Consider the following 25,207-nt stretch of genomic DNA (forward strand, 5'->3'; position numbering starts at 1 on the left):
ACTATTACTAAGGATCAAATTTATTTTGTCCAATGATCTTCATGACATTTTTTACTTTATCCTTCTTGGATATCTAACACTTTGGCACTGATTTTCATGTGTTGCTTTTCATAAGCTCAAACGAATATAAGTGAAGATCATGAGCATAACAAATTTTCTTTTTCTCAAAATGATCTAAGTGAAGCAAGAGAGAATTTATTCAAAATTTTACTAACTCTCAAATAAATCTAAGTGAAAGAAAGAGAGCATTTCTTCAAAAATAACAAAGCACACCGTGCTAAAAAAGATATAAGTGAAGCAGTAGAGCAAGTCCTAGCTCATAAAAGATTTAAGTGAAGCATAGAGAGCAATTGTAACAAGTCATGACATAAATTTGGCTCTCTCAAATAGGTGTGTCCAGCGAGGATTGATGACTTAAAACACAAAATAAAACAAGCAAAGACACATATCATACAAGACGCTCCAACCAAAACACATATCATGTGACGAATAAAAATATAGTCTCGAGTAAAATACCGATAGTTGTTGGAAGAAAGCGGGGATGCCACTCGGGGGCATCCCCAAGCTTAGTTGGTTGCTCATTTTGGATAATAGCTTGGGATGTCGCGGCATCCCCAAGCTTAGGATCTTGCATCCTTCCTTCATCCATCATAAGATAACCCAAAACTTGAAAACTTTAATCACACAAAACTCAACAAAAGCCTTCGTGAGATCCGTTAGTATAAGAATAGTAAACCACTACTATAAGTGTTGTATCAAACAAATTCATATTTTGTTTTTGTATTATATCTACTGTATTCCAACTTTTCTATGGCAAAAACTCATCAAAGAAAACTGTCGTGGATTTGTCACGGCAGATGTCCTTACTGTGAGGACTTAGTCGCGAGGCCAACACATCTATGTGGTAGCTTGAGAGGGGTTGAGCGGAATCGAGAGACGCAACACACAACAAGGGTTTAGACAGCTTCGGGCCCCGGGAAACATCATCCGGTAATAACCCTACATGTTGTTTGTGGCTAGGTCTCATTATGATCATGAGGGAGTCGCCGGTAAGCTGGCTTTTGTGTCTAGCCCTAAAGATTGTTTCTTCTTGCTTGTCCCTCTTTGGGGAGCCCTGCCCCTCCTTATATAAGTTGAAGAGGCGGCTTACATGTAGAGTCCTAGTAGGATTAGAACTAACTTATTCTCTATTACAAGTCGGATACAAGTATGGGTCTTGCTTCCTTGTAAAGGAAATATTCCTCGTGCCTTCCATCTTAAGCCGGCCTACAATAACATGAGTCGGCCTACTGGGCCTTGGGCCCTTGTCATCTGTCTGACCCGCCATCGGGGCCATCATTAAGTCGTCAGGCTCGTGAGTCGTCACACCAGTGAACCGCCAGACCTGTGAGTCGCCAATCCTCCGGCTGGTTACGATGAAGTGCCAAGTCCGGCCGGGTCATACTTCCGGCCGGGTCATACCGCGGGGTATAACCCCGACATTAGCCCCTAGTTTAATTTGGATTTATCCATGTTAAACTGATTCTGCAAAATAAACACAAGGACAAATTTGTCAGGTTGTGCTCCAGGTGAAATATTCTTGTAAGCCGGCACCTGATCATTGTTAAGTCCTTGTCATTTCCTTGTTGATATCTACATGTCCATGATCTCATAGAAAATCTCCCTTAGCAGATATGTTTCGACTTTGTCAATGTAAAAAATCCAGATACTTCTTTTGAGAAATCCGGGTCAATAGGCCAGCTTCAGAGTCAATTTGCTGACATTGGTCTCTTGTAGAGAAATATTGTAAGAAATAATCCACTTGAATCGGTTTCCAAAGCGCCGGCTTAAAAAATATTGGTCTTGAAATACTCATCTGACTTTCAGCCGGCTTGTAGAACTTGCCGGATTATCATTGCCAAAATATACGATTTGTAAATATTGATAGCACCGGGTCATAATTGTTGCCAATGTCGGGTCAATCTGGTTTACTCAAAACTGAGGATTTGAAGATTTTTCTCCCTTATATCCATATTACTTGTAGCCCCCAAGTCTTGAGCAGAAACAAAGTGATGACTTAAGACTTGCTTCAATATAAATACTGCAACTTTGAAGAAATCCATGTTGTTCATCTTAGTCACTAGTAAAGACTGAATATTCCATATATGTAGCCCGAAGTGTCGGGTTGTCATGCTTGCAGCAACCTGGGACTTGTAATTACCTTATACTTATAAAAACTTCAACCAGTGTAGCCCCCAAGGGTCGGGTCATTATGCAATAATGAGCAGGGACTTTATAAATATGATCATATAGACTTGAACAACAATGTGTAGCCCCCAAGGGCGGGCTCAGTAAGATAATATTGAGCTGGGACTTTATATATACTTCTTTTGAAAAGAACATCATATGATGTAACCCCCATTATGGGGCTTGAACCCACGTCCACAAGGTTTAGAGCATTGTGCTTTACCAACTGAGCAGTGGACCCTTCAATATAATGGAATAAAACTTGTGTACCTTGAATTGTTGACAGGAGCAATTGGTAGCCCCCAGGAGCCGGCTCATTATGATGTGATGAGTCGGGTCTTCAATAAGGCCAGTAAAAATGTCTTTGCATTAGCCCCCAAGTGCCATGGTGCATGCTGGCAGTGACATGGGACTTGCATATTTGATGTGATCTCAACTTGAATGATGTAGCCCCCAAGTGCCGGGTCCTAAGCCTGCAGTGACTCGGGACTATTCCTTCCATTGTAGAATAAATTATATCCATTGATAAAATAATATCCATTGTGCTGAAGAGACTTTGAAAACCTCAATCATAATATTGGTTATTGATAACCATAATAAAAATCCAGCCATGTTGGCTATTAAAGATTTGAATAATATAATCCGGTTTGGAAAACCGGTTCCTGTGATATTGAATCATACTGCCGGTTTAGGATACTTGTGCACTAAGGGTGATAACCCAATCTTTAGAAGCCAAAACTTCCAAATGTTTATGATTGTCATATATGGCGACTTATCATCCAAAGTCAAGCCGGGTTAATCGATAACCACATATATGCTTCAGATATGAACAAAAAGTCTCAAGACAAACCCAAAAGACTGTTTGCAAAAACTTAAACCAAATAAAAATTGAGGTTTCTGATTCGAATACAATCAGTAAACCATTCCAAAGGGGTTAAGCTAGGATTCGAATACGATCATGTAGCCCCCAGTGGCTTTGGCGTTGCGCCGATCAAGAGGGTACCAACAGCTATGTTCTCTTTGGTTCGAATATGACCTATGTTTGAACAGGAAGCCCCCAAATGACCTTGAGAGGTTTTTAACGACCCTGATTCGAATACGATCCAAGTCGGACCCAAAAGGGGTTAAGCTATAATTCGAATACGATCAAGAAGCCCCCTAGTGAGTTTGGCAGTGTGCCGATCAAGTGGTTACCGACAGCTATGTTCCCTTTGGTTCGAATACGACCTATGTTTGAACAGGAAGCCCCCAAGTGACCATATAAATTTTGGCATCGCGCCGATTAAGAGGGTACCGACAGCTATGCTCGATGAGCAGGAAGCCCCCAAGTGACCATAATAAGGTAAGCCGTAAGGCAGGATACCCATGTTTGAACCGCGCATCATGGCAGCAAGTTCTCTTTGGCAACCTTTAATTTTTCTGAGAACTCAAATCTTGCGAGAGATTAATTCTTCTTGAACCAAAACTTTAAACCGGATTTGAAAGCTTCAAAACTTTGTGGGAGACAGATTGTCCTTGAGCCGGATGTTTGAATCGGATTTGAGAGTTTAAAAGCTTTGTAAGAGACAAATTTACCTTGAGCCGGATGTTTGAACCGGATTTGAGAGCTTCAAAGCTTTGCGGGAGAGGTGTCTCTTGAACCGGATTTTAAACCGAAATCTTTATTTTGAGCCGAAAATTTTCTGACGGCCTTTTAAGTTTTCACCAATATGGCGGTAGCCTCCGGGACTGGGTTATCTTCCCTCCAATGATCCGGAGCTCTTGAACAGGTCATGTCCTTGTAGCCCCCGAGTCTTAAGATGACTCGAGGAGTTGTCTTGAGATTCTCCGTATTTGACCATAGCAGAAGGTGTATATAATTGGTGTTGATAGCGCGATGTGAACCCACAGAAGGTTGAGGTGACTGCGGCGGTTTATAAATGATCTGTATGATCTGTGTCAGCAACTTGGCCAATCGTTCCTTTCAACTGGCTATTTGAAGTTAACAAAATTATAGGGGCGGCGACTTGCGTGCCTGCCCATTGAACCATCCAGTGCAGACGGCGGTTGATAATAATTTGCCTCCAATTTGAAAGAAAACCGGGCTACCCGAGTAATGACTGGCTTTATGTTCAATAAATATCTCATGCAGACAGGTGCGGCCGGTGTGTTGATGTAGAATAGGCCGCGAGAGACGGACAGCAAACACGGCCGCGGCTTCAGAGGCAGCACAGATAGATGAGTCGGCCGCGGTGCTATAAGCCGGCGTGGACGGGCGAGTTAGCCACATCATGTTGATGTAAACTGGTCTGCAGAATGGCGGCTTGCACATATATTCATCGAGCTTGATGGTATGGCCAGATGCTAGCGCATTATAATGGTGGCGCGGGCTATAATTCCATGACACAACCATAGCTTTTGTGATGGACAATTGCTCCTGCATAAATAATATCACAAGCCGGAGTAATTTGTTCTTTTAAAGAATAAAAAATATATCAATAAAAATTGATTGGACATATTTCACCTTGATATGTTAAGCCAAAAATTATCAGCCACGGTGTTGAAGATCACGACGGTGAAGCTGAAACCAACCACGAGTGAGTCGGCCGCGGAAGTAAACAAAAGAGTCGGCCGAGGCGTTGTAAGCCGGTGCAGACGAGCAAATTGTCCTCCGCGTTGTAAGCCGGTGCGGACGTGTGAACCGGCCGCGAGGGCGGATGGGCGAGTCGTCCTTGGCGTTGTAAGGCGGCGCGGACGGACGAGTCGGCCGGCGTGTTGATGTAAACTGGACCGCGACACATATGTCCGTGAAGCTGTGTGGCACAGCCGAACGTGCATCCACGGTATGATGGCATAAACAATTGTCCTGTGTGAAAATGTTACAGGGCAAATAAATGTTCTTTGACAAAAAAACAATAAGTTTTTAATAAGATAAATTTAGATGGATATCACCTGACTCGTCCGGACAACAGATGAGTCGGCCGCGGCACTGTAAGCCGGTGCGGACGGGCGAGTCAATCACGAAGACTGGTCTGAAGGTAGGTCGCTCGTGCATGTTAAACTCCGCCTTCCTTTTTTTCCTAAACACCCGGCTTTTTGAATCGCGCATCTGCTGTTTGAATCACGCGTCGTGGCAGCTCAAAAGATTGTTGGAAGTGACGCAATAAAGAACACCAGCAAAAACTCTTGAGCTGAATAGATCTGCGAACATAAAGTAGCATGAGCAGACAACATATATTTTGTATAATATGCATTAAATACACAGAGCAATTTAACAGAGACGAGTGCACCTGATTACATCCGTAGACATCTGCAGAGCAATTTGGAAACAAGGCGAGGCGGCGTGGCCGGGGTGGCTCAACGCGCCGGCGAGGTAATTTGGTGGCAGCGACTTATGGCGGCAGAACTGGTTCAACCCGGCGGCGGGCATCAGCGAAGGATGGTCAGCGCCAGCGGCTCACACCCAACAAGATGAGACCATGACGTCGGGCTTGGGCAGCGGAGGCGGCAGCCTCTGGCGCGGCGGTACGGCGTTGGTTGGGGAGCCCATCGCTGCTCAAGGCGCAGCTCGGCGGGTCAACGGAACGGATCAAATAGAGGAGTCTGAGCCCGTGGAGAATCTGTTTCCGGGTTGTGTCCTTTTTTTTTGCTCACGTGAGAACCATGCAACGTACTTGCTAGCTAGCAACTTCCGTGTCCTTTCCTTTTTCTCCTTTGCCCTTGATCCATATTCTAGTCCAAGTAGTACTCCATCTGATGTCTTGAGGCACGCATGGGATCAGTTTTTGAGGCTAAAACGCCGCTGTTTTTTATGGGAAGAAGAAGCAGCGTGCTATGGAACTCATAGTACACCCGGCGACACATGAATTCTTGTCCGTCTTGCTGTATCGCTTCGTTTAGTTAATCTCTTCTCTCCTGTTGGTCCTTTGTACAACGACGTGGTGCTCTACTACTCAAAGTAATACTAGCAGTAGCGACAAACATCATCGGGACTTGGCGCACAGGTGAAACATGCTGCAACCGAAAATCAAGGTCTTTGGCGACTTGCGATTTGACTGCATCCCAGCGACGTGGTCCGTGCACTGATCTATCTTGAACACACCTTCGACTTGCAGTACTGACGGGGCACCTGACACGATCTTAATTTTCTTAAAATCAAACCTTCATATGTCCAAACACGAGCTTCTCAATCCCTAAAGAGATCCCTTCAAGGACTCATCATCACCGTGCGCGAGCTCCATGGTGGGCGTCAACTGTCGTGGAATTGTCACGGCAGATGTCCTTAGTGTGAGGACTTAGTCGCGAGGCCAACGCATCTATATGGTAGCTTGAGAGGGGTTGAGCGGAATCGAGAGACGCAACACAAGATAAGGGTTTAGACAGCTTCGGACTCCGGGAAACATCATCCGGTAATAACCCTATATGCTGTTTGTGGCTAGGTCTCATTATGATCATGAGGGAGTCGCCGGTAAGCCGGCTTTTTGTGTCTAGCCCTAAAGATTGTTTCTTCTTGCTTGTCCCTCTTTGAGGAGCCCTGCCCCTCTTTATATAAGTTGAAGAGGCGGCTTATATGTAGAATCCTAGTAGGATTAGAACTAACTTATTCTCTATCACAAGTCGGATACAAGTACGGGTCTTGCTTCCTTGTAAAGGAAATATTTCTCATCCCTTCCGTCTTAAGCCGGCCTACAATAACATGAGTCGGCCTACTAGGCCTTGGGCCCTTGTCATCCGTCTGACCCGCCGTCGGGGCCATCATTAAGTCGCCAGGCTCGTGAGTCATCACACCAGTGAACCGCCAGACCTGTGAGTCACCAATCCTCCGGCGGGTTACGATGAAGCGCCAAGTCCGGCCGGGTCATATCGTGGGGTATATCTCCGACAAAAACCATAGAGCCATCAAAATAAGCACACAACACAAAGAAAACAGAATCTGGCAAAACAGAACAGTTTGTAGCAATCTGACTATTTCGAATACTTCTGTAACTCCAAAGACTCTGAAACGTTAGGACGAACTGAGAAAGTTGTATATTGATCTACTGCAATTGGAATGGGTATTTTATCATTCTCTAGTAAAAATGATAATTATTTTCGTGAGCGCAAACTTTCTATTTTTTACAGGAAGATCAAACAACTATTGCCCAAGAAGATCCTAAAGGCTTTACTTGGCATAAACACTAATTAAAACGTAAAAAACACAATCATAACAGTATCATAATTGTGTTAACACGCAAGAACAGGAAGCAAAAAGTAAAAATAAATTTATTCATTGGGTTGCCTCCCAACAAGCGCTATAGTTTTACGCCCTTAGCTAGGCATATAGCAAGGATCTAAGTTTTGTCATCTTTGGTTTGAGATCCATAAGATGCCCTCATGATTGATTCATAAGGTCGCTTAATTCTAGTTCTAGGAAAGTGTTCCATCCCTTTCCTTGAAGGAAATTGGAACTTAATATTGCCTTCTTTCATATCAATCATGACACCGATAGTGCGTAAAAACGGTCTACCAAGAATAATTAGACAAGACGGATTGCAATCGATATCAAGAACAATAAAATATATGGGAACATAATTCCTATTTGCAAGAATAAGAACATCATTAGTTCTTCCCATAGGCTTTTTAATAGTAGAATTCGCCAAGTGCAAATTCAAAGAACACGATTCAAGATCGGTAAGACCAAGCACATCACATAAAAATTTCGAAATTGTAGAAACACTAGCACCCAAGTCACACAAAGCAAAACACTCATAATTTTTAATATTGACTTTGATAGTAGGTTCCCATTCATCATGCAATTTCCTAGGAATTGATACTTCTAATTCCAACTTTTCTTCCAAAGCTTTTATCATAGCATCACCAATATGTTTAATAAAAGCTTTGTTTTGTTCATATGCATGGGGTGAATTTGTCATGGATTGCAACAAAGAAATACAATCAGTCAAAGAGCAACTATCATAATTAAAGTCTTTGTAATCCAAAAGAGTGGCCACATGACTAGTTAAAGTTTTAACCTCTCCAAACCCACTTTCATCAATTTTCTCAACAAGATTTTCACCATCCGAAATATTGGGACGACTTCTACCTAAAGTTGACACTTCTCCAGTCCCTTTTTCATCATTTTTAACTTTACTAAACAAGGAATCAATAGAAGAAACACCAATCATTTTAAGATCTTCATCACTTTTGCAAGAATAATCACTAGAAAAAGCTTTTTCCAAAAATTCTCTTTTAGCTCTAAGCATAGCAGTTATTTTCTTACTTTCATTCATAGAAACATAAAGAGCTTTAATTGATTCATCTAGTTTAGGCACAAAAATTTTCATCTTGAGATTTTCCACATCATGAGCAATTGTATCAACACTTCTAGACAAATCATCAATCTTATTCAACTTTTCTTCTATGGAAGTGTTGAAAACTTTTTGTGTGTTGATAAATTCTTTAATATTATTCTCAAGATCAGAGGTGTTCCCATTATTATTATAATATTGATTTCCATAGGAATTACCATAATTATTAGAGGAATTACTAGGAAAAGGCCTAGGATTAAAATTTCCTCTATAAGTATTGTTGTTGAAATTATTGCGAGAGATAAAATTCACATCAATGGCATCACTATTTTGCTCAATCAAAGTAGACAAAGGCATATCAATAAAATCAATAGGAGCACTTTTACTAGCAACCAATTTCATAAGAGCATCAACTTTATCACTCAAAGAAGACATTTCTTCAGCCGAATTAACTTTTTTACTAGTAGGAGCTCTTTCGGTATGCCATTGGGAATAATTTTCCATGATATTATCAAGCAATTTGGTGGCTTCACCCAAAGTAATTTCCATAAAAGTACCACCCGCGGCGGAATCTAAAAGATTACGAGAAACAAAATTCAATCCCACATAAAATTTTTGTATGATCATCCAAAGATTTAACCCATGAGTTGGGCAATTCCTTAGCATCATTTTCATCCTTTCCAAAGATTGTGCAACATGCTCATGTTCAAGTTTCTTGAAATTCATGATCTGGGTTCTAAGGGAAATAATTTTTGTGGGAGGAAAATAATTAGTGATAAAAGCATCTTTGCACTAATTCCAAGAATCGATACTATTGCGAGGCAAAGAAGAGAACCAAATTTTTGCAGAATCACGCAAAGAGAACGGAAATAATTTCATCTTGACCACGTCATTGTCCACATCTTTTTTCTTTTGCATATCGCATAATTCCACCAAGGTATTAAGATGGGACGCGTCATCCTCATTAGGAGTACCGGAAAATTGGTGTTTCATAACAAGATTCAGCAAAGCGGTATTAATATCACAAGTCTCCGCACTAGTGGCGGGAGGAGCAAGCGGAGTGCCAATAAAATCATTGTTGTTGGTATTTGAGAAATCACATAACTTGGTGTTCTCTTGAGTCAAAATGACCACACAACAAGATTGCACTCAAAAACATATCCGGCAAGAAAACGGCGAACAGAAAAAGAGAGGCGAATAAAATGGCAAATTTTGTGAAGTGGGGGAGAGGAAAACGAGAGGCAAATGGCAAATAATGTAAATTGCGAGGAGATGAGATTTGTGATTAGGAACCTGGTTATGTTGAAGATCCTCCCCGGCAACGGCGCCAGAAATTGGCACGTTGATGGGAGGCTATCTTGACTTTATTCTCCCCGGCAACGGTGCCAGAAATTCTCCTTGATGGTAGCTAGAACTACGTCGGTATTTCTCCGGAGAGGGAGGGATGATGTAGCACATCGACGGTAGAGTATTTTCCTCAGTTATGAAACCAAGGTATCGAACCAGTAGGAGAACCAAGCAACACAACGTAAACAGCCCCTGCACACAAATAACAACAGCTCGCAACCCGACGTGTTAAAGGGGTTGTCAATCCCTTTCGGGTAATGAAGCCAGAAATTGGCACGGACGTGAGGTAAATTTTAGTAGATTGATAGATCGAATGCCAAATAAAATAAAATACAGCAAATTATTTTTGTATTTTTGGTTTAATAGATCTGAAAATAAAAGCAAATAAAAGTAGATCGCAAGGCAAATATATGAGAAAGAAGACCCCGGGGCCGTAGGTTTCACTAGTGGCTTCTCTCGAGAAAAATAGCAAACAATGGGTAAACAAATTACTATTGGGCAATTGATAGAACTTCAAATAATTATGACGATATCCAGGCAATGATCATTACATAGGCATCACGTACAAGATTAGTAGACCGACTCCTGCCTGCATCTACTACTATTACTCCACACATCGACCGCTATCCAGCATGCATCTAGTGTATTAAGTTCATAGAAAAACAGAGTAATGCAATAAGAACGATGACATGATGTAGACAATATCCGTTTATCTATATGGCGGTATTTATAGATCTCATATTTTTATCCTTAGTAGCAACGATACATACGTGTCGGTTCCCCTTCTGTCACTGGGATCAAGCACCGTAAGACCGAACCCACTAACGGGCACCTTTTCCCATTGCAAGACAAATAGATCAAGTTGGCCAAACAAAACCCAAGTATCGGAGAAGAAATACGAGGCTATAAGATATCATGCATATAAGAGATCAAAGAAACTCAAATAACTTTCATGGATATAAAAAGATATGACTGATCATAAACTCAAAGTTCACCAGATCCCAACAAACACACCGCAAAAGAGTTACATCATATGGATCTCCAAGAGACCATTGTATTGAGAATCAGCGAGAGAGAGAGAGAGAGAGAGAGAGAGAGAGAGAGAGAAAGCCATCTAGCTACTAACTACGGACCCGGAGGTCTACAAAGAACTACTCATGCATCATCAGAGAGGTACCAATGGAGGTGGTGAACCCCATCCGAGATGGTGTCTAGATTGGATCTGGTGGTTCTGGACTCTGCGGTGGCTGGATGAATATTTTGATGACTCCCCTAGGGTTTCTGGAATATTTGGATATTTATAGAGCAAAGAGGTTGTCCGAGGGGCACCCGAGGTGGTCACAACCCACCAGGGCGCCTGGGCCTCCTGGCGCGCCCTGGTGGGTTGTGCCCCCCTCGGGGCACCCCCTAGGTGCAATCAGGGCCCATTGCCTTCCTTCTGGCCCATAAAATATCATCGTAAAGTTTCGTGTCATTTGGAATCCATTTGATATTGATTTTTCTGCGATGTAAAAAACATGGAAAAACAGCAACTGGCACTTGCACTATGTCAATAGGTTAGTAGCAAAAAAAGACTATAAAATGATTATAAAACATCCAAGATTGATAATAAAACAACATGGAACAATAAAAAATTATAGATACGTTGGAGACATATCACCTACCTCAAAACCTGTCAGCGGGCTATGGAAGGCTTCGTTCAGTCCGGTCTTAGCAGACTAAACCTTCTCTACTACCGCGCCCATCAGGATGCGGTGCTCCTCCATGATGGAAGCATGTTGCAGGGCTTCTGTTAGAATGTTCGGCGCCTCCGGATTAGTGGAGGTCGCCGATGGAGCCGATGTTCCTCCCCCCTCTGTTGAAGCAGGCTACTCACCTGATCCCGGAACCGCATTGGTCTCTGGAACGATGTCTGGCTAGGGCCCGGATTGTTGGGGAACCCCGACGTCGGTTGCCATAGGAGCTGCCTCCCCTATGTCTTCAGCAGCCGAGGAATTACCCTCGGGCGCCTTCTCGGCAGCCTCGCCCGCCCCTCCGCGGCCCGGAGAGGTCCTTCGGGACAACACCTCGGTGTCATCCATGGCAACAGGTGAGGAGGCACGTGGCGGTGTCTTGCTCTCTATCATCTCGGGTGGCAGAGAACTCCCCTCCGATAACGGAGTGTTTGGAAGCTCGCATGGAGGGCTGAAGAGCACGTAAAAAATAACTTATATGATAGAAAGGGAGGACTAAAAATAAACAATGAGTATCCGAACACTTACTATGCGGCCAGGGGCTTCGCCCTAGGTAGCTTCTTGCGGATTTGTTCGGACTCTGAGTTCGAACTGTCCTGGAGGACGATTTCCCCCCTCTTGAATGCCTCCCCCTTCGGGTCTTCAGAGGTTGTCCTCTTCTTCCTCCCCTTTCAGGGGGAGTCACTTTCCACTTCCTCCACTTCTTCTTCCTCGTCTCCCTCATGGGAGGAGAGGTCTTTGGTTTCTCCGGACATGCCGTCCGAAGGACCTCTGTGGCGAGGGCCGCCCTTGGCCTCTTTGCCCTTTTTCCTGGCCTTCTTTTCTAGCACCTGATATGGCGTCGAAACCAGCATTTCCGTCAGCTGGGGAATGGTCGGATTCTCCAGAAGTGGCGCCGGGTAGTCGATCTACTCCACTTTCTTCGTCCAACCCTGTGTGAAAAGGGGGGAAAATATAATTTTTATCACATCCGAAGTATTAAATAGATAAAGTCTTCGAAAGGGTCATGCTTACCGCTGAGGCCGGGTTCTCCATATCAAGCCCGATGTCCTCGCTCTCCATGGGCCAACTCTTCTGGGCCTTGAAAAGTTGCTTCCATATATCTTTGTGCGTGGTGCCAAAGAAGAGCCTCAAGGTCCAGGGCTCATCCGGATTGAATTCCCACATTGGGGAGGCCCGGATTTGACAGGTGAGGACACGGCGTAAGAGCATCACTTGGATCACATTTGTAGGTCCGGTGTTTTTGCCCAACACATTGGAGATGCGTGTTTGCAGCATCATCACCTCTGGCTGGGACCCCCAATCTAGACCCTTGGTGGTCCATGAGGAGAGTCTTGTCGGAGGTCCGGGTCTGAATTCAGGTACGGCCGCCCAATTGGCATCACGGGGTTTGGTGATGTAGAACCACTCCTGCTGCCACACCATGACTGTCTCCAAGAAAGCCCCTTTGGGCCAGACAGCATTGGAAAGCTTGCTCACCATAGCCCCGCCGCAATCCGCGTGCTACCCGTCGACCACCTTTAGCTTCACGTTGAACACTTTGAGCCACAGGCCGAAGTGTGGGGGGGATGCGGAGTAGAGCCTCACACATGACGATGAACGCCGAGATGTGAAGAAAGGAATTTGGGGCTAGATCATGGAAATCTAGCTCATATTAGACATGAGTCCCCGGACAAAGGGATGAAGGGGAAACCCTAGACCACGGAGAAAATGGGGGATGAATACTACCCTCTTGCCAGGCTCCGGAGTGGGGATGACTTGATCCTTCACAGGGAGCCTGTGCGCGATGTCCGCAGACAGATATCCTGCCTCCCGGAGCTCCTTGACGTCCTTCTTGGTGACGGAGGTGGCCTCCCACTTGCCCTTCGAACCAGATCCTGACATGCCTGGGAGGCTGGTGGCGGTGGGAAAGATTGAAGCATTGGCGTTGGAGCTTGAGGATGGGAAGGCCGGAGACGGAAGAAGGCGTGGGGGAAAAGAGGGATCTTTATCCTCTTATATAGGAAGTGAATATCAAACGCCCCCCTCAGGCCTTGAAACTCGCCTATTTTTGAGGGGTCGTGCGAATGGCACGGTTGGATTACCCAAAACCGCATTGATGAGGATCCCGTAATGGGTGGGCACGATCTTTGTTTTGACAAGACGTGCCAATAGAGGCTGTGCCTCGAAACACGAATCGGGAGGTGTGAAAACGGTTCGAAATGTTAAGGGGCTAGACGTGACATTTCGCCAAAAAAATTTGTCAGTGGAAAGACACTGCTTTGTTTGATATCTTACCTTTGTAGCTAAGGGTTGCCACAATTATACAGAGCCGAATACAGTTCTTTTATTTACAAGATTGCTTTGAAATATTCAGGAGGAGGAACCCGCCTTGCAATGTCGAAGAAAATCCGCGTGCCGAACGTATCGTCATTGAAGACTGGTTCAGGGGCTACTGAGGGAGTCCTGGCTTAGGGGGTCCTTAGGTGTCCGGGCTATTTGATATGGGCCGGACTGATGGGTCATGAAGATACAACGCAGAAGACCTTCCCTCATGTCCGGGGAGGACTCTCCTATGCGTGGGCGGCAAGATTGGTGTCCGGATATGTAATTTCCTTCCTCTACAAACCGACTTTGTGCAACCCTAGGCCCCTCAGGTGTGTATATAAACAGGAGGGATTAGTCCATAGAGGATATCAGAATTCTCCTAAGCTAGACATCTAGGGTTTAGCCATTACGATCTTGAGGTAGATCAACTCTTATAACCCCTATACTCATCAAATACAATCAAGCAGGACGTAGGGTTTTACCTCCATTAAGAGGGCCCGAACCTGGGTAAAACATCGTGCTCCATGTGTCCCTTGTTACCTTTGATCCTCAGATGCATAGTTCGGGACCCCCTACCCGAGATCGGCCGGTTTTGACACCGACACTAGCCACACCCCAGCTAACAGAGATGCTGGTCCCGGCGCCCTATCAGGCGCCGGAGAAGAAGGCCAATAAGAAGAAAAGCAAGGAGGCTAAGGGTGGCCACCGCCACAAAGGTCCTTCGGACACAATGTTCGGAGAGACCAAAGCCCTCTCTTCCCACGAGGGAGACGAGGAAGAAGAGGAGGAGGAGGTGGAAAGTAACTCCCCACGTAAGGGGAGGAAGAAGAAGAGGGCGGCCTCCGAGGACCCGAAGGGGTAGGCGCCCAAGAGAGGGAAGGTGATCCTCTCGGACAGTTCGGACTCAGAGTCCGAACTAGTCCCCAAGAGACCTCCCAGGGTGAAGCCCCTGGACGAATCGTAAGTGTTCAGAAACCTACTGTTTACTTTCAGTCTCCCTGTTTCCATTATATAAGTTATTTTATTTTTTTCCTTTCAGCCCTCCACGTGAGCTCCCGCAAACTCCATTATCAGAGGGGAACTCTCTGCCACCCGAAATGGCAGAGAGTGACACGCCACCGCGAGCCCCCTCGCCTATCACCATGGAGGATGCCGAAGTGTCGTCCTGAAGGACCTCTCCAAGCCGAGGGGGGCGAGCGAGGCCATCGAGAGAGCGCCCGAGGTTAATACCTCGGTCGCCGAAGACCTAGGGGGTGGCCCCTATGACAACTGATGGAGGGGAGCCCCAACAATCCGGGCCCCAGCCGAACACCATTCCAGAGACCAACGCGGCTCTGTGATCGGGTGAGCAGCCCCCTTTGAAAGAGGGGGAGGAGCATTAGCTGTTGGGGAACATAGTATTTCAAAAAAAATCCTACCATGATGCAATATCTATCTAGGAGAAGCATAGCAACAAGCGGGGAGAGTGTGTACACGTACCCTCGTAGACCGAAAGCAGAAGCGTTTGGTAATGCGGTTGATGTAGTCGAACGTCTTCACAATCCAATCAATCCAAGTACCGAACACACGGCACCTCCGCGATCTGCACACGTTCAGCTCGGTGACGTCCCTCGAACTCTAGATACAGCTGAGGCCTAGGGAGAGTTTCGTCATCACGACGTGGTGTTGACGGTGATGATGAAGTTACCGACGCAGGGCTTCGCCTAACCACTACGACAATATGACCGAGGTGGAAATCTGTGGAGGGGGCACATCACATGGCCAAGATCAACTTTTGTGTGTTTATGAGGTGCCCCCCTCCCCCGTATATAAAGGAGGGGAGGAGGAGGAGGTCCAGCCACAAGGTGCGCCCAAGGGGGGATTCCTATTCCTAGTAGGAGTAGGTTTCCCCCTTTCCTAGTCCAAGTAGGAGAAGAAGGAAGGAGAGGAAGAAGATAAGGAAAGGGGGCTGGCCCCCATAGCCCTAGTCCAATTTGGTTTGGGCTAGGGGAGGGGTGCGCACCACACCTTGGCCTGCCTCCTCTCTTCCACCACTAGGCTCATGAAGGCCCAATACTTCCCCCGTCGAATTCCCGTAACTCTCCGGTACTCCGAAAAATACCCGAACCACTCAGAACCTTTCCGATGTCCGAATATAGCCTTCCAATATATCAATATTTTCATCTCGACCATTTCGAGACTCCTCGTCATGTCCGTGATCTCATCCGGGACTCCAAACAAACTTCGGTCATCAAATCACATAACTCATAATACAAATCGTCATCGAACGTTAAGCGTGCGAACCCTACGGGTTCAAGAACTATGTAGAAATGACCGAGACACATCTCCAGTTAAGAACCAATAGCAGAACCTGGATGCTCATATTGGATCCTACATATTCTACGAAGATCTTTATCGGCCAAACCGCATAACCACATACGTTGTTCCCTTTGTCATCGGTATGTTACTTGCCCGAGATTCGATCGTCGGTATCATCATACCTAGTTCAATATCGTTACCGACAAGTCTATTTACTCATTCCATAATGCATCATCCCACAACTAACTCATTAGTCACATTGCTTGCAAGGCTTATATTTATGTGCATTACCGAGAGGGCCCAGAGATACCTCCCCGACAATCGGAGTGACAAATCGTAATCTCTATCTATGCCAACTCAACAAACACCATCTGAGATGCCTGTAGAGCATCTTTATAATCACCCAGTTATGTTGTGATGTTTTATAACACACTAAGTGTTCCTCCGGTATTCGGGAGTTGCATAATCTCATAGTCATAGGAACATGTATAAGTCATGAAGAAAGCAATAGCAATAAACTAAACGATCATAGTGCTAAGCTAACAGATGGTTCTTGTCCATCACATCATTCTCTAATGATGTCACCCCGTTCATCAAATGACAACACGTGTCTATGGCTAGGAAACTTAACCATCTTTGATAAATGAGCTAGTTTAGTAGAGGCAAACTACGGACACTCTGTTTGTCTACGTATTCACACATGTACCAAGTTTCTAGTTAATACAATTCTAGCATGAATAATAAACATTTATCATGATATAAGGACATATAAATAACAACTTTATTATTACCTCTAGGGCATATTTCCTTTAGTCTCCCACTTGCACTAGAGTCAATAATCTAGTTCACATTGCCATGTGATTTAACACCCATAGTTCATATCGTCATCTGACCAATACCCAAAGGGTTTACTAGAGTCAATAATCTAGTTTACATTGCCATGTGATTAACACCCAAAGAGTACTAAGGTGTGATCATGTTTTTTCTTGTGAGAGAAGTTTAGTCAGCGGGTCTGTCACATACAGAGCCGTATGTATTTTGCAAATTTTCTATGTCTACAATGCTCTGCATGGAGCTACTCTAGCTAATTGCTCCCACTTTCAATATGTATCCAGATTGAGACTCAGAGTCATCTGGATCAGTGTCAAAGCTTGCATCGACGTAACCCTTTACAACGAACTCTTTGTCACCTCCATAACCAAAAAACATATCCTTATACCACTAAGGATAATTTTGACCGCTGTCCAATGATCCACTCCTGGATCACTATTGTACCCTCTTGCCAAACTCATGGTGAGGTACACAATAGGTCTGGTACACAGCATAGCATACTTTATAGAACCTATGACTGAGGCATAGGGAATGACTTTCATTCTCTTTCTATTTTCTGTCGTGGTCAGGTTTTTAGTCTTACTCAACTTCACACCTTGCAACACAGGCAAGAAGTCCTTCTTTGACTATTCCATTTTGAACTACTTCAAAATCTTGTCAAGGTATGTACTCATTGAAAAATCTTATCAAGCGTCTTGATATATCTCTATAGATCTTGATGCTCAAAATGTAAGCAGCTTCACCGAGGTCTTTCTTTGAAAAACTCCTTTATGCTTTCCAGAAAATTGTACATTATTTCCGATCAACAATATGCCATTCACATATACTTATCAGAAATGTTGTAGTGCTCCCACTCACTTTCTTCTAAATACAGGCTTCTCCAAAAGTCTGTATAAAACCATATGATTTGATGACACTATCAAAGCGTATATTCCAACTGCGAGATGCTTGCACCAGTCCATAGATGGATCACTGGAGCTTGCACACTTTGTTAGCACCTTTAGGATTGACAAAACCTTCTTGTTGCATCATATACAACTCTTCTTTAAGAAATCCATTAAGGAATGCAGTTTTGTCATCCATTTGCTAGATTTCATAAAATGTGGCAATTGCCAACATGATTCGTACAGACTTAAGAATCGCTACGAGTGAGAAAATCTCATCGTAGTCAACACCTTGAACTTGTCAAAAACCTTTTGCGACAATTCGAGATTTGTAGATAGTAACACTACTATCAGCGTTCGTCTTCCTCTTGAAGATCCATTTATTCTCAATGGCTTGCAGATCATTGGGCAAATCAACCGAAGTCCACACTTTGTCTCATACATGGATCCCATCTCAGATTTCATGGCCTCAAGCCATTTCGTGGAATCTGGGCTCATCACCGCTTCATCATAGTTCATAGGTTATTCATGGTCTAGTAACATGATTTCCAGAATAGGATTACCGTACCACTCTGGTGCGGAGCGTACTCTGGTTGACCTATGATGTTTGGTAATAACTTGATCTGAAGTTTCATGATCATTATCATTAGCTTCCTCACTAGTTCGTGTAGGCATCACTGGAACTGATTTCTGTGATGAGCTACTTTCCAATTCGAGAGAAGGTACAATTACCTCATCAAGTTCTACTTTCCTCCCTTCACTTCTTTCGAGAGAAACTCCTTCTCTAGAAAGGATCCATTCTTAGCAACAAAAATCTTGCCTTCGGATCTGTGATAGAACGTGTACCCAATAGTTTCTTTTGGGGTATCCTATGAAGACGCACTTCTCCGACTTGGGTTCGAGATTATCAGTTTGAAACTTTTTCACATAAGCATCCCAAACTTTAAGAAACGACAGCTTTGGTTTCTTGCCAAATCAAAGTTCATACGGTGTCGTCTCAATGGATTAGATGGTGCCCTATTTAACGTGAATGCAGCTGTCTCTAATGCATAACCCCAAAACGATAGTGGTAAATTGGTAAGAGACATCATAGATCGCACCATATCTAATAAAGCACGGTTACGACGTTCAGACACACCATTACATGGTGGTGTTCCAGGTGGCATGAGTTGTGAAACAATTCCACATTGTTTTAAATGAAGACCAAACTCGTAACTCAAATATTTGCCTCTGCGATTAGATCGTAGAAACTTTATTTTCTTGTTATGATGATTCTCCACTTCACTCTAAAATTCTTTGAACTTTTCAAATGTCAGACTTGTGTTTCATTAATTAGATATACTCATATCTGCTCAAATCATCTGTGAAGGTCAGAAAATAACGATAACTGCCGTGATCCTCAACACTCATCGGACTGCATACATCAGTATGTATTATTTCCAATAAGTGAATGGCTCTCTCCATTGTTCCGGAGAACGTAGTCTTAGTCATCTTGCCCATGAGGCATGGTTCGCAAGCATCAAGTGATTCCAAAAGCCCATCAGTATGGAGTTTCTTCATGTGCTTTACACCAATATGACCTAAACGGTAGTGCCACAAACATGTTGCACTATCATTATTAACTTTGCATCTTTTGGCATCAATATTATCAATATGTGTATCACTGCAATCGAGATTCAGTAAACCATTTACATTGGATGTAAGACCATAGAAGGTTTTATTCATGTAAACAGAACAACAATTATTCTCTGGCTTAAATGAATAACCATATCGCAATAAACATGATCCAATCATACTCATGCTCAACGCAAACACCAAATAACATTTATTTAGGTCCAATACTAATCCTGAAGGTAGTGGGACTATGCGATGGTGATCTTATCAACCTTGGAATCACTTCCAACATACATCGTCACCTCGCCCTTAACTAGTCTCTGTTCATTTTGCAACTCCTGTTTCGAGTTACTAATCTTAGCAACTGAACTGGTATCAAATACCCTGGGGTTACTATGAACACTAGTAAAGTACACATCAATAACATGTATATCAAATATACCTTTGTTCACTTTGACATCCTTCTTATCCACCAAGTATTTGGGGTAGTTCCACTTCCAGTGACCATTCCCTTTGCAGTAGAAGCACTCAGTTTCAGGCTTAGGTCTAGCTTTGGGTTTCTTCACGGGAGTGGCAACTTGCCTGCCATTCTTTCTTGAAGTTTCCTTTCTTTTCCTTTGCCCCTTTTTTCAAACTAGTGGTCTTGTTAACCATCAAAACTTGACGCTCTTTCTTGATTTCTACCTTCGCCGATTTTAGCATCGTGGAGAGCTCGGGAATCGTTTTCGTCATCCCTTGCATATTATAGTTCATCACGAAGTTCCAGTAACTTGGTGATAGTGACTAGAGAACTCTATCAATCACTATATTATCTGGAAGATTAACTCCCACTTGATTCAAGCGATTGTAGTACTCAGACATTCTGAGCACATGCTCACTGGTTGAGCTATTCTCCTCCATATTGTAGGCAAAGTACTTGTCAGAGGTGTCATACCTCTCGACACGAGCATGAGTCTGAAATACCAACTTCAACTCTCGGAACATCTCATATGCTCCATGGCGTTCAAAACATTTTTGAAGTCCCCGTTCTAAGCCGTAAAGTATGGCGCACTAAACTATCAAGTAGTCATCATACTGAGCTTACCAAATGTTCATAACGTCTGCATCTACTCCTGCAATAGGTCCATCACCTAGTGGTGCATCAAGGACATAATTCTTCTGTGCAGCAATGAGGATAATCCTCAGATCACGGACCCAGTCTGCATCATTGCTACTAACATTCGTCAACATATTTTTCTCTAGGAACATATCAAAAATAAACATGGAGCTACATCGCGAGCTATTGATCTACAACATAATCATGGAAAATACAATCAGGTACTAAGTTCATGATAAATTAAAGTTCAATTAATCATATTACTTAAGAACTCCCACTTAGATAGACATCCCTCTAGTCATCTAAGTGATCACGTGATCCAAATCAACTAAACCATGTCCGATCATCACGTGAGATGGAGTAGTTTTCAATGGTGAACATCACTATGTTGATCATATCTACTATATGATTCACGTTTGACCTTTCAGTCTTAGTGTTCCGAGGCCATATTGCATATGCTAGGCTCGTCAAGTTTAACCCAAGTATTCCGCGTGTGCAAAACTGGCTTGCACCCGTTGTATGTGAACGTAGAGCTTATCACACCCGATCATCACGTGGTGTCTCGGCACGACGAACTGTCGCAACGGTGCATACTCAGGGAGAACACTTATACCTTGAAATTTAGTGAGGGATCATCTTATAATGCTACCGCCATACTAAGAAAAATAAGATGCATAAAGGATAAACATCACATGCAATCAAAATATGTGACATGATATGGCCATTATCATCTTGTGCCTTTGATCTCCATCTCCAAAGTACCGTCATGACCTCCATCATCACCGGCATGACACCATGATCTCCATCATCTTGATCTCTATCAACGTGTCGTCACGTGGTCGTATCGCCAACTATTGCTTTTGCAACTATTGCTATCGCATAGCGATAAAGTAAAGCAATTATATGGCGCTTGCATCTTATGCAATAAAGGGACAACCATAAGGCTCCTGCCAGTTGCCGATAACTTCAACAAAACATGATCATCTCATACAACATTTTATATCTCATCACGTCTTGAACATATCACATCACAACATGCCCTGCAAAAACAAGTTAGACATCCTCTACTTTGTTGTTGCAAGTTTTACGTGGCTGCTACAAGCTTCTAGCAAGAACCGTTCTTACCTACGCATCAAAGCCACAATGATTTTTCGTCAAGTGTGCTGTTTTAACCTTCAACAAGGACCAGGCGTAGTCACACTCGATTCAACTAAAGCTAGAGAAACAGTCACCCACTAGCCACCTGCGTGCGAAGCACGTCGGTAGAACCAGTCTCATGAACGCGGCCATGTAATGTCTATCTGGGCCGCTTCATCCAACAATACTGCCGAATCAAAGTATGACATGCTGGTAAGCAGTATGACTATTATCGCCCACAACTCTTTGTGTTCTACTCGTGCAAATAACATTTACGCATAGACCTGGCTAGATGCCACTATTGGGGAACGTGGTATTTCAAAAAAATCCTATGATCACGCAAGGGGAAAGTGTGTCCGCGTACCCTCCTAGACCGAAAGTGGAAGCGTTTAGTAACGCGGTTGATGTAGTCAAACGTCTTCGCGATCCAACCGATCCAAGTACCGAACGCACGGCACCTCCGCGATCTGCACATGTTCAGCTCGTTGATGTCCCTCGAACTCTAGATCTAGCTGAGGTCGAGGGAGAGTTTCATCAGCACAATGGCGTGTTGACGGTGATGATGAAGTTACCAACATAGGGCTTCGCCTAAGCACTACGACAATATGACCGAGGTGGAAATCTGTGGAGGGGGGCACCGCACACGGCTAAGATCAACTTTTGTGTGTCTATGGGGTGCCCCCCTCCCCGTATATAAAGGAGGGGAGGAGGAGGAGGGCCAGCCAAAAGGGGGGCGCCCAAGGGGGGGATTCCTACTCCTAGTAGGAGTAGGTTTCTCCCTTTCCTAGTCCAAGTAGGAGAAGAAGGAAGGAGAGGAAGAAGAGAAGGAAAGGGGGGCTGGCCCCCCTAGCCCTAGTCCAATTCGGTTTGGGCTAGGGGGCGCCACACCTTGGCCTGCCTCCTCTCTTCCACCACTAGGCCCATTGTCGGTGTCAAAACCGGCGGATCTTGGGTAGGGGGTCCCAAACTGTGCGTCTAGGCAGATGGTAACAGGAGGCAGGGGACACGAAGTTTTACCCAGGTTCGGTCCCTCTTGATGGAGGTAAAACCCTATGCCCTGCTTGATTAATATTGATAATATGGGTAGTACAAGAGTAGATCTACCACGAGATCAGAGAGGCTAAACCCTAGAAGCTAGCCTATGGTATGATTTTATGTTGTCCTACGGACTAAAACCCTCTGGTTTATATAGACATCGGAGAGGGCTAGGGTTACACAAGGTCGGTTACAAAGGAGGAGATATGCATATCCGTATTGCCTAGCTTGCCTTCCATGCCAAGTAGAGTCCCATCCGGACACGAGACGAAGTCTTCGATCTTGTATCTTCATAGTCCAATAGTCCGGCCAAAGGATATAATCCGGCTGTCCGGAGACCCCCTAATCCAGGACTCCCTCAGTAGCCCCTGAACCAGGCTTTCAATGACGATGAGTCCGGCGCGCAGTATTGTCTTCGGCATTGCAAGGCGGGTTCCTCCTCCGAATACATCACGGAAGAATTTGAATACAAGGATAGTGTCCGACCCTGCAAAATAAGTTCCACATACCACCGTAGAGAGAATAATACTTCCACAAATCTAATCTGCTGACACGTCTTGGCAACACGACATTATGTGATGGCCCGGTGATTATTCAAACCGTTTCCTTTAACTAGCCCCGCACATAACGCGAGGCGGTTTTTTGACACGTTTTGTCAAAGCGGAGATCGTGTCCCCTTATCACGGGATTCTCATCAATACGGGCGTGGGTAACCCAACCGCGCCATCGATTACGGTGCTTGGGGGATAAGCGAGTTTTACCAGGCTAGTGGGGATGCATAGTTTCGGCCGCCCATATAAAGGGACAAGGATTCACCTTTTCATCCACGCCTTCTTCCTCCTTTGCTCATCCACTTTCGCACACTCGAGCTCCAGCGCCCAAGTCCGCATTTCCCACCTCGACCTTCTCCAATCATGTCGGGAGCGGGAGGCTGGTGGATGGTCTCCTCCGTCATGGAGGGACACATCAAGAAGCTGAGGAGAGCCGGATACTTGCCCGACGACATCGCGCACCGGCTCCCAGATGAGGGGCAGCTCATCCCCACCCCCAGGCTCCATGAGAGGGTAGTGTTCCTTACCCACTTCCTCCGTGGACTGGGATTCCCTCTCCACCCATTCCTCCAGGGGCTCATGTTCTACTACAGCCTGGATTTCCACGATCTGGCCCCGAACTTCATCCTCAACATCTCGGCATTTATCGTTGTTTGCGAGGCCTTCCTCCGCATCAAGCCCCACTTCGGCTTATGGATGAAGACCTTCAACATCAAGCCGAAGGTAGTGAGCGGCCGTCAGGTGGAGTGCGGAGGCCCCATGGTGGGCAAGATGCCCAATGTCACATGGCTCAAGGGCTCCTTTGTGGAGACCATAAAGGGGTGGTAATCGGGGTGGTTCTACAGCACCGAGTCGCGCGACCCTAAATGGGCAGCGGCCCCCAAGTTCCGATCTGGCTTCCCCACGCGGCTCACCTCCTGGCAAGAGAAGGGCCTGACCTGGGGTAGTTCGGGGGAGCTGACCGGACTCCAAACATGTATTCAAAACATGGTGAACAAGAAGCTCAAACTTGTCAACGTGGTCCAGGTCATGCTCATCCGTTGGATCCTCCCGTGCCAACAACGGGCTTTCAACTTGTGGGAGTTCAACCTGGCCCAGCACCGAACTCTGAACAGGCTCTTCGACACAACTCACGAAGATGCCTGGAAGGTGCTATTCAAGAGCGCCGAGGTTCCCCCTCGCACTACCGAGGACCGTGGATTCTGCGCGAAGTGCCAAGCCAGCGCGGTAAGCTGTTTTACCTCTTACAGGATACTTGTTTTCCATAGTTTGACTCTATGCGGGATCTAAGCTCCCGTACCTTTGACAGGACTAGCAGGAGACGGCCGGACAGATCGACTGTCCGGCTCCTTTGCCCGAAGGCCCAACAAACGCTCTCCTGGCGAAGATGCTGACTCCGGCTCCTTATACGGTGCCGGAGAAGACCAAGAAGGCCAAGGGAACCCGAAAGAGTTCCCGACGCTAGGCGTCATCGGACTCACCGTCTGATGACTCTACGGCACACTCCTCCCCCGAAGACAAGGAGGAAGAAGAAGATGCGCCCCCTCCAGGCGGGGGAGACAAGAAAAGGAAGGCCACCCCAACTGGGGGGCCGAAGGGTCCAAGAAGAGAAGGACTCTCCTTCCGAAGAGTTCCACCGCCGCCGTCGAAGGCGAAGATGAGTGGTTGCCCAGGGCCAAGCCCCTGGGGAGGTCGTAAGTATTCGGATACCAGAGTAACTCATAGCATTCCTTTGTCGCACTGCTTTCCCTAACACCGAATATGATTATGCAGGCCGCCACGAGCCCGTATCGATGTATTGTCGGACGGCTCCCTGGGCTCGTCGGATATGGATATCGATCCGCTTCCGACCGCCACCTCCCCTTGCCCTGCGGACGACGCC

Source organism: Triticum urartu, chromosome 3A (assembly GCF_056163025.1).
Source record: "Triticum urartu cultivar PI428250 chromosome 3A, HENAU_Tu73, whole genome shotgun sequence".
NCBI classification, from domain to species: domain Eukaryota; kingdom Viridiplantae; phylum Streptophyta; class Magnoliopsida; order Poales; family Poaceae; genus Triticum; species Triticum urartu.